Consider the following 11,021-nt stretch of genomic DNA (forward strand, 5'->3'; position numbering starts at 1 on the left):
GCGGGTACACGCTGCAGGTACCGACGTGCACGCGCAGTTGCACATGTGCGCGTGCCCCAACCGCCCTAGCTGTAACCTGAGCTGGGCTTCGCGTCTCTCCAGCACAGACTCTGGCACCGCTCCGGGCAAAGGCTCCACGTCGGGCGGGCACAGCCAGGCCCAAGCCCGCGGAGCCGCCCGGGCACGGCCTCGGGGGCCGCCCAACCGGACCTGCCTCGGCGGCTCCCCCGGAATGTCGCGCCCCCACCCCCTGCCTCTCACTTCACACTGCTGTATTTTCTTCCCTCCTGATAAGATCGCTCTCTGGATCGTTGCTGCCTGTTATTTGTTTATGGTTGATCTCCAGGCAATACCGCCCACACAGCTCCCAAGACAGAAGCTTCAAAGCCGAGAGACTGTGTCGGCTTCATTCATTCCGGAGTTCCTAGCACCTGGCACAGGCCCTGGGACGGACCGCGTGCTCAGGAATGGGCCCTGGCTGGCTGAGTCACTGACCCACTGACCGACTGACTGACTAGGCTCCCCTGCTGGTGAGCCAACCGCTCCAGGTTCAGAGAGGCAAGAATCTGAGTAATTGAGAGGATAGACTTTCATTTCGGTCCCAGCTGTGCTGCCCAAGTGGTGGCTTCACCAAGTTCCTTCGCTGCCCTCTGCCTCAGTGTCCCCATCTGTAAAACAGGCATAAGCACGGTAGGTACATGTAGCGGTGATCTGGGATTGGCTGAGTTGATACACGGCAGCACAGGGACCCAGAACAACAGCTGGCAAAAGGAAACATTCAATTATCACTAGTTATTGTTACTGGACTTCCTGGGTGGCTCAGATGGTAAAGCATCTGCCTACAATGCAGGAGACCTGGGTTCGATCCTTGGGTCGGGAAGATCCCCTGGAGAAGGAAATGGCAACCCACTCCAGTATTCTTGCCTGGAAAATCCCATGGATGGAGGAGCCTATTGGCTACTGTCCATGAGGTCGCAAAGAGTTGGACACGACTGAGCGACTTCACTATCTATCTATGCTTACACTATCCATCATCCAGAGAAACCTCCCGAGGTGGGGCTCAGAGAGGGGACATGGCTATGAGATCGCAGAGACGGAATTTGAACTATGGTCCAAACATCGCAGAGGATGAAGCCCTTTCTAAGGCTCCACCGGCTGCAGCGCCTTCCTTGGAGTGTGGTCTGCCTGGCCCTTGGGTGTGAGGCTTGGGATCTGGGATGAAGGCCCAGCAAAGGGTGTGGGCCTGGGAAAGGGGAGAAGGGGCTGCAGCCCCAACTCTCAGACCTGATGGGAGACCATCCTGGCACTGGCTGCCCCACTTCCACCGCCTGCAGCTGCACCCCCTCCCCATCACGGGACTCTTAACAGGGTTCTATGAATTCATTCAAATGTATGCACAAACTAAGGAAACGACACTGCACTGTAATAAGAGCTACAAGTTGACACGATTCCTCCTAGAGCTAGTGGTCATTCTGGCTGCCTGCTTGGCACAATGGTTTTCCAGCCTTCTGTACCTATTAGCAAGGGAAGGAGGTGCCCACCTGGGAGTGTCGGGTGGAGTCTGAGTAGCCAAAGGGGTCTCCATCAGAGCTGCCTGTGCCTTCTCTGCATTCAAGGTCCCACACAGAGCTGGGGCCACACCAGAAAGTGACTGGGGACCGTTCCCTTTCCTCCCATCATCTCTAGCACCCTTCTCAGCCAAGCTAAACAAAAACACCTTCCAAGTGGAAGCCTTGTGTTTGCTGCAAGATAGGCTTCCTGGGTTTCCACCAGCGTGAGAGAGAAGAAAGTTTTCTTTTAATTTTAGTTGCAATTCCCTGACTATTACTATATCTAAAGTTAAACATCTTTTTATTTGCATGCTGGTCGTTGATATTCTTTTGGGCTTCCCAGGTGGCGATAGTGGTAAAGAACCTGCCTGCCAAGGCAGGAGACCTGAGAGACACAGGTTTGATCCCTGGGTTGGGAACATGCCCTGGAGGAGGGCACTGCAGCCCACTCCAGTATTCTTGGCTGGAGAATCCCGTGGACAGAGGAGCCTGGCGGTTGCAAAGAGTCAGACACGACTGAAGTGACTTAGCACACATTATGCCGGATAGACTGTTTTCATATAGATCTCCACCAATTACATAGATTTTTATATAGCTCTTATCCTTTATTGAAGATTGCATTGTTTTGCCACTGAATTTAAAAAGCCAGCTTCATGGTAAACTATTGTCCACATGTACACAGTACATATCTAGATTTGTTTCTCTATTCTTCAGCTATTTTTATAGCAACTCACCACTGATTTAACTGCTATAACTTCATCAAGTATTTTGAATGTCTCACAAGGAAACTCCCCTGACTGTTTTACCTTTTAAATTTTCTTGAGGGAAAGAAACCATCTTGTTATATATCATTACCAGTCTTCCTGAGCTTTCAGCTGCGGTTGTGTTGGATTTATAGATTGATTTATGGGGGGCCTGATATAGCTAACTCTTCTTGAAGGCCATTCAGTAAACTTTGGTAGGTTTCTTTATTTAGTATTTAGACATTTTTATGAGGTTTCCCTCTAGATATTTTATGGAATTTGTTTCTCTTAAGAATGAGTTCATTTTTCATTTCATTTTCTAATTGGTTTTTGCTAGTATGTAATTAAGCTATTGACTTTTCTATGCTGATCTTATATCTGGCTGCACTGCTAAACTCTTATTGCTTTGCCAATTGATTCTCTTGAGATTTTTCTAGGTAGATGATCATATGGTCTACAGATAATCTCAGTTTTGTTCTTTTTTCCAGTATTAATGACATTTTTCCCTCATACTGGCTAGAATCTCCAATAAAAAGCAATGATAGTGACTCTATTTCATTACCAAGTGGTGACAATTACTGTAGAGTTTCAGTGCCTCTCATCATATTAAGAAAGAACCTAATTTGCTAGAAATTTTGGGTTTTTTTTTATCATAAAAGTACATATGTTGAGCATTTTCAATAGTGTTTTTGTTCTCTATGACAATAATTACGTGGTTTCTCTTGTACTCTAGAAAAGCAGTGACTTAAACTGGTAGAGTTTTTTCTAAAGTTGACACCTACTTGCATTCCTGGGATGGCTCTTAATATACTGCTGAGGTGAATTTGCTAAACTGTTGTTTTTGGCCATGCCTCAAGGCATGTGGGATCTTAGTTCCCGGGTCAGGGATCAAACCAACACCCCCAGCATCGGAATCACAGAGTCTTAACCACTGGACCACCAGGGAAGTCCAGAATTTGCTAATTAAAAAAAATAAAAACTCAATTAAATTTAAACTATGACACTATAACAATGTTCTGTTCATCATAATTTAAAATTAAGAACACATAACACATTCTGTTAATAAAAACATAATATCTACATATTTTGATATTTTTAATGAAGAGAGAGAAATAGAGAAAAAAAAGTTAAAAACATAAGTGGAAAAAGCACGCTTTCACAGAAACATCTAGACACAAAGAAACAAAAAATGTGAAACTAAAGAAAAGACAAATTAGAGAACAAGACCAAGAGACTCACAAAACCGTAAAAAAATAAATAGATATATACACAATTATAGTGGTAAGGAATCCACCTGCCAATGCAGGAGATGTAAGAGACTTGGGTTCGATCCCTGGGTTGGGAAGATTCCCTGGAGAAGGACAGGACAAGCCATGCCAGTATTCTTGCCTGGAGAACCCCGTGGACAGAGGAGCCTGGCAGGCAACAGTGCATGGGGTTGCAAAGAGTCAGACACGACTACAGCGACTTGGCACACACACGTACACAATTGCTGGGGAGAGAAGAGGGAGAATCAGGCAGGGCCGGGGAAGCACGCTGGGACGCGGGGAAGGCAGAGTGCTGTGTGGAAGGCACCCCGTCGTCCATGCGACCCTCGGGCCTCTGTTCTATGTGACACGTTAGTTAGGTGTTCTGCGTGTGTGTTTATGGAGGGGATTGGCATACAGCTTTATTTTCCTGAGCTGTTCTCTTTTATCTCTTCGTCTCTCGAAACAACTATTTCGTGGATCAGATGCATTGCTCTTGTTTGTATCTCAGTCATTTCTACTTTAGTTTTAATTACATCATTCTACTTTTTTGGATTTTTTTTTCTTTTTTTTTCTTTTAAGTGAAGTCGCTCAGTCGTGTTTGACTCTTAGCGACCCCATGGACTGCAGCCTACAAGGCTCCTCCGTCCACGGCAGGAGGAGCATTTTCATTTCCTCCGTCCATTTTCTAGGCAAGAGTACTGCAGTGGGTTACCATTGCCTTCTCCTACTTTTTTGGATTTTTTAATGGTTTTTAAGTAGTTTCTTGATTTGAAAGTTTATTTCCTTTATTTTCGATCTTTTCTAATAAATGCATATAAGGCCCACCTATTCCTTTGAGTACTGCTATTGCAGAAAAAGATTCTGTGATATGGTATGTCTGTGATCATTTAGACATAAATAGTTCACACATTATATATTTTAATTTTTGCTTTAATCACGAGCTATTAAGATGTATTGTTAATTTCTATTTCTATTGCATTTCAATCAGCCTAAATAATAGCAGCTTTTGCAGCTGAATAAGATTTCCCTTATGTCATTGCACAGGTCAGTTTTTCAGAATATTTCATTTGTGGTTAAAAGAATATTTAATCTCTGTCAGTTGAGTAGAAGGGTAGTTAGATTAAGCTCATTACTTGTTTTATTCAAATCCTCTTTTACTTACTTTTTTCTATGAGAGTTTTGTCACAATTGCACACTAAGACATTGAGGATCTGGTTTTTCTTCTATTTGTGGTTCTGCCATGCTCTGGCTCTGTATATTTACAAGTGGAGCTTTAAATGCAGTAAAATGATCATCGGTTACCCTGTGTTCAGCATGACATACCTCTTTCTTTTTCTATTAAACGCTTTGGCCTTGATTCTATCTCATCTGAATTTAGAACTACCCTCTTTTTTGTTTTATTAGCATTTCTTTCCTTCACGTTCATTTTTGCTGGATTATTTCTTTTAGATATTTACTTCATATAGTTTTTACTTTTATCCAACCAGGGTTTTTTCTTTTAATTAATTCAGGTAACCCATTCACACCTAATATGATGACTGACATTGTTAGAATTGTTTGTTCCTTCCTTTGGGTTTGGTTTTGTGTGTGTTATACTTCTTGATTTTTCTCCCCTTCCTTACATTTTGTTATACCAACTGAATTTCCTTGATCTTCTCACCCTTTACGAGTGCTACTTAAGGTTACATTTAGAAACCACTATCTGTAGTTAAGTCACCCCAACAAGTCAGACAACTCAGTTGTCCGCTCCATATACGAGTTCTCTAGAATTTGTGTTCCGTGATTATGCTATTTTTTTCATTACAGTGTAACACACATACTTTACACGCCCACATCTTAGGTGCACAGCTTGGTGGATTTCTCAAGGTGAACATGTCCCTGCCAACAGGACGCAGGGCAACACAGAACACCACCAGGTCTCGTTGAGCTTCCGTGATGCCGCCCTCACTCCCACCACAGGTGAACAGGGCCCGCCAACACCACGGTGCCCAGAGTCTCTCAGCCCACACGTCTGCCTCCGAATCTTCCCCTCCTGTCTGGCTCGTTCCGCTCAGCGTCAGGCCCTGTGACTCCTGCACACAGAAGCGCGTGGCGCTGCTGCTGGCCGCGTGCGTGCAGACGCTCCTTCTGCAGCTGTGTCACGAGCGTTTGCGTCATCCCGGGGTGTGGATATTGCTGGGCTACACGCACAGCCCAGCACCCATCTTTTGGAAGAGGTGCCCACACACTCCTTTTGGATGCTCACCCAGGACAGGGCACGACTGTCCAGAGTCTGAGGACACTGTCAGTGTTCCAGGTGGTGTATCCCGTTGTCATTTAAAATGCTGCTGCTGCTGAGTTGCTTCAGTCGTGTCCGACTCTGTGCGACCCCGTAGACGGCAGCCCACCAGGCTCCCCCGTCCCTGGGATTCTGCAGGCAAGAACACTGGAGTGGGTTGCCATTTCCTTCTCCAATGCATGAAAGTGAAAAGTGAAAGTGAAGTCACTCAGTCGTGTCTGACTCTTCGTGACCCCATGGACTGCAGCCTACCAGGCTCCTCCGTCCATGGGATTCTCCAGGCAAGAGTACTATAGCAGGGTGCCATTGCCTTCTCCTGTCATTTAAAATACCTCACTTTAACCAACCAACACTCATTGACTCTGGTTTTTAAGTATTTATTGTACTTATTTCTTTAGCTGCACCAGGTCTTGGGTCTCACTGCAGCATGTGGGGCCTAGTTCCTGATCAGGGATCGAACCCAGGCCCCCTGCATTAGGAGCATGGACTCTTAGCCATTGGACCACCAGGGAAGTCCCAACACTCATTTATACGTTAAAAAAAAAAAGCTTTAACTGTTTTACCCGATCACTGTTGTACCCCGTCGTTTCTCTTCTGTAGAGCTCATTGCCCAGCAATTGTGTGTTTTTAGAGAATGTCTGTGGGCCTTAAATATTTGGCTTCTTGCATGCCTGGAAATGTCTTTATTTTGCCATCACAACGAATGGTAGCATCGTAATAGTTAGACTTCATATAAAGTTATAGATTCCAGCTGATTTCCACTGAGAACTTTGAAAGTGCACGTGAAGTCTCTTAGTCGTGTCCGACTCTTTGGGACCGTGGACCACAGCCCACCAGGCTCCTCCATCCATCCATGGGACTTTCCAGGCAGGAGTACTGGAGTGGGTTGCCATTTCCTTCTCCAGGGGGATCTTCCCAACCCAGGGGTCGAACCCCGGTCTCCCACATTGTAGGCAGACGCTTTTACATCTGAGCCACCAGGGTAGAGAATGTTGAAGATGCCATTTATTGCTGCTTTGACCCCTTGAGGGGCCCTCATTCTCAGCATTCTTGCATTTCTTCAGCTTGGGGGGAATGTCCTCCGTCATTTCGTGGAACATCTCCCTTTTCTCTCTTTCCAGACCTCCTGTGTGATGGCTTTTACAATATTTTTGATGTATCCTTCGTGTCCCTTGACTTTTATTTCATGCTTTCTACTTCTTTGTCCTTTTATGATAATTCCTTGCTTAGTTTTCCTAGAATGTGAATATTCCATTTTTGACTTTTGGTTTTCCCTAACTTAGCAATCAAGTTTTTGACCTTCTTTGGTGTTGTTTCTTTTTGTTGTTGTTTTAACAAAGGCTATACACTTGTGCATCTGTCTGAAGCCATTAATTACATTCAGAGTCCCTGTCCTGCTTTCTCTATAAAATTTCCTCCCTCGCTGTTTTGTTGTGTTACTCTTTAGAGAACATGCTGGAAGGGCTTTCTTGTTACTCACACTCAGAGTCTTGCATCATCTCACAGGTGTGCGAGTAGGTCTGAGCCGTTAGTGGCGTTGGTGCCAGAAGGGACAGTGATCAGACGGTCAGCTGTCTGGTGGGAATGGGGTCCGCCCTCAAGCTGCAGACCCTTGCCTGCCACCCCCTTTCTTCCTCTTCCCCCTCCCAGGCACCCCTTCCCACTGCCCCCTGGTTTGCAGGCTGGCTAGGTGACTCCACAAAGGAATTGGTTGGTGGGTGCTTGGGAGTCAAAGCTTAGGTGGCGGTGTCCTTGTCCTCCCTAGGTGGGGAAAGAGGGAAGGAGAAAGCCAGGATCTGTGGAAATTCTTCTAAAGCCCAAGGGTTGAGCCAAGAAAATGAGACCAGATGGCATAAGTGGCCACAAAAGGGAACCCAGCATGGCACAGGTGCACGCGCCAGGCAAGCAAGGGCATGACCCAGGAGGCTCCCGTGGGCCGCTGCTTGTTCATGGCTGGTCGTTCTCAGCCATCCAGGGACTTGAAAGTGGATGGGTGGGGTTAGCCCAGAGCTTCTTGGTGGGATGAAAGGAAACTTGTAGCCCCAGCCCTACTCCCGCAGGACGAGCCCTGAAATACCACTCCTTGGACTCCTGAGTCCTCCCCTTTCTGGATTTCATAAGATTCAGGCTCCGTGTCTTTTCTTTCTCTGAGGCTCAGTCGTGTCCAGCTCTTTACAAGCCTTTGGATTGCAGCCCACCAGGCTCCTCTCTCCATGGGATTTTTCAGGCAAGAATGTGCAAGTGGGTTGCCATGTCCTCCTCCAGGGGATCTTCCAGACCCAGAGATCGAACCCGTGTGTCCTGTGCATCCTGCACTGCAGGTGAATTCTTTACCTGCTGAGCCACTGGGGGAGCCCTTTGCTTCTCTGAGACTGGGATAAATCCAGTATAGTGCCAGATTCACGGGCTTTGTAAATGGAGAAAACCCCTCTCCCAGCCCAGGCTTGATGTCTCTGCAACTTAGAATGGCACTCTCGTGTGTGTTATAAACATCTTGTCTGCCAGACCTAAGAAAGTCACGCACACTCTCTGGCTGGTTGAGTTCCTGCCCTGAATCTGTATCCTTCATCACAACTTGACAAAAGAATGGTGCTCTGAGGCCTGTTTTATAGGCTTTCTATTCTACAGGTTTGCTGCCCATTACTACCATCTGTCAGAATCACAGAGCAGTAGTATGTATGCATTACTGTTGGTTGATTTTATTTAGGCACTAATTCTTGTCCCTACCTACCCATTTGTCACATTTGGGGGCTTCCCCGATGGCTCATCAGTAAAGAATCTGCCTGTGATGCAGGAGCCACAGGGGATGCAGGTTCCATCCCCAGAAAGGGAAGATCCCCTGGAGAAGGAAATGGCAACCTGCTCCAGTATTCTTGCCTGAAAAAAGTCCCATGGACAGAGGAGCCTGATGGGATACAGTCCAAAGGGTCGCAGAAGAGTTGGACACGACTGAGCACAAGCGCCTACCTACCTAGGGGCTGTCACTGTTTAAAAAAAGGAGAAAGAAAGGCAAGAAGCACACCCACCCCTCCTCTCGGAAAATTCTCACTCATCACAGTTTAAAGTCAAGAAGCACAAATAATTCTGCAAAATAAGAAAATACAGAAATAAAACAACCAGGATTCTAATAATCAAAGTTTCTGGTCATTCAGTTTAGATACTGGAACTTGCAGAAAGCAGCCACTTTACCAATGACTATTACTCTGCATCTTCAACCCGCAGATACGACACCTCTATGGTTGAGGAGCAAAAGGAATTATTTTAGGTGAGGTCATTCGTGCAAGAGAATAGGAACCGAATCAGGAGCCAATGTGCTGGCTCTAGTTTTATGAGGCCACAATGACCATTCCTTGGGAGGACAAGAGAAAGAGCGGTGAATGACAGCACTCCGCCCCCCAAAACACAGCCAGCTCAGTCCCCTTCTGGTTATGTCCCTGAGCCAGCCCTTCCAGGGAAGCCGGGGGCTGCACTTGGATATTTCACAGCAGGAAAGCAGCTAAGGGAGTGGTCTCAGAGCCACAGTCAGTAACTCACTCTTGTCCTCTGGACACCGTCTACAACCACCAAGCAGCCCTCCAGCTCCCTCGAGCTAAAGGACACAGGTGTGTCCAAGGAGAGAGTCATGGCCTGAGACAGGCACAGGCGAGACAAGATGAAAACCGCAGCCCCAGGCCCCCACCCTGCACTCTTGCCACCGTGAACCTTCTGTTCTCTCCAGCCCTACCTTCCCTGAGAGTCAGCCACAGGGCCAGCACCCACTCAGTGCTGACCCCAAGGCCTGCTCCCAGAGTTCCTGGGACTTGCGGTCTGGGGAAGGGGCATGCTGACATTAATCGGAAAATCACACAAGTGTAGCATTACAAACTGGTCTGTGCAAGGGCCCTGAGAACCTGTCAGAGTTTGGGCTGATGGCACCGTGATCCAAAGCTGCTTACTAGGCGTGTGGGTCTTGGGCCCAGCTCCCAGAGGGCGTGGCGCCTCCCTGCCCAGGCCTCTGGGGAGAGGGGCCGTGTCATGTGGGTCCCCTGCAGCCATGGGCTGTGGAGTGCTCCACGCTGCCCCGGCAGGCATCCTTCTCCGGCCTTTTCGCCCCTCAGCTCACTGTCTCTTCCTCTCCTCAGCACCACCCCCTACCAACTTCATGTCGCGTCTCCCTTCAGTTCAGTTCAGTCGCTCAGGCGTGTCCGACTCTTTGTGACCCCATGGACTGCAGCACACCAGGCTTCCTGTCCATCACCAACTCCCGGAGTTTACTCAAACTCATGTCCGTTGAGTTGGTGATGCCATCCAACCATCTCATCCTGTGTCGTCCTCTTCTCTTCCTGCCTTTAATCTTTCCCAGCATCAGGGTCTTTTCCAAAGAGTCAGTTCTTCGCATCAGGTGGCCAGAGGATTGAGGTTTCAGCTTCAGCAGCAGTCCTTCCAGTGAATATTCAGGACTGATTTCCTTTAGGATGGATAGGTTGGATCTCCTTGCAGTCCAACCCAGGGACTCTCAACAGTCTTCTCCAACACCACAGTTAAAGAACATCAATTCTTCAGTGCTCAGCTTTCTTTATGGTCCAACTCTCACATCCATACATGATTACTGGAAAAACCATAACTTTGACTAGATGGACCTTTGTTGGCAAAGTAATGTCTCTGCTTTTTAATATACTGCCTAGTTAGTCATAGCTTTTCTTCCAAGAAGCAAGCATTTTTTAATTTCATGGCTGCAGTCACCATCTGCAGTGATTTTGGGAACCCAAAAGATAAAGTCTCTGTTGGGCACCTACTAAGATGTGGGCTCCAGCTAGTCACGACTTGTCTGGGCCTCAGTTTCCTTGTCTGTGAAAGGAGGGTAACCCAGGTAGCTCAGACAATCGGAAGCAGTTGTGGGGTTTCAACGGGTCAGTATAGGCCAAGCCCAGCACACTTTTTATCCGTCCTTCCTGACGACGATGCCTGTGCCCGAGCCTTCTGGCGCAGGACCCGGAAATTTGAGATCATGGGGGCGTTTCCACCGGGCCCCGCTGCTCCGCGGAACCCTCCAGGGTTCACACAGCGTGCTCTTAACCTGTTTTCTCAGTGAACTCGAGACAGGTTCGACCTGTTTAAGAGCAGAAGCGGGTGCCGCTGAGCGGGGAGACATCCCGCGGAGGCCCGGCCCCGCGGTCCCGGGGCGCCCAGGTGCGCCGGCGCGGGCGGGGGGTGGGGGACG

This window comes from Bison bison, unplaced genomic scaffold, assembly GCF_000754665.1.
Source record: "Bison bison bison isolate TAMUID 2011002044 unplaced genomic scaffold, Bison_UMD1.0 scf7180017859153, whole genome shotgun sequence".
In the NCBI taxonomy this organism is placed as follows: Eukaryota; Metazoa; Chordata; class Mammalia; order Artiodactyla; family Bovidae; genus Bison; species Bison bison.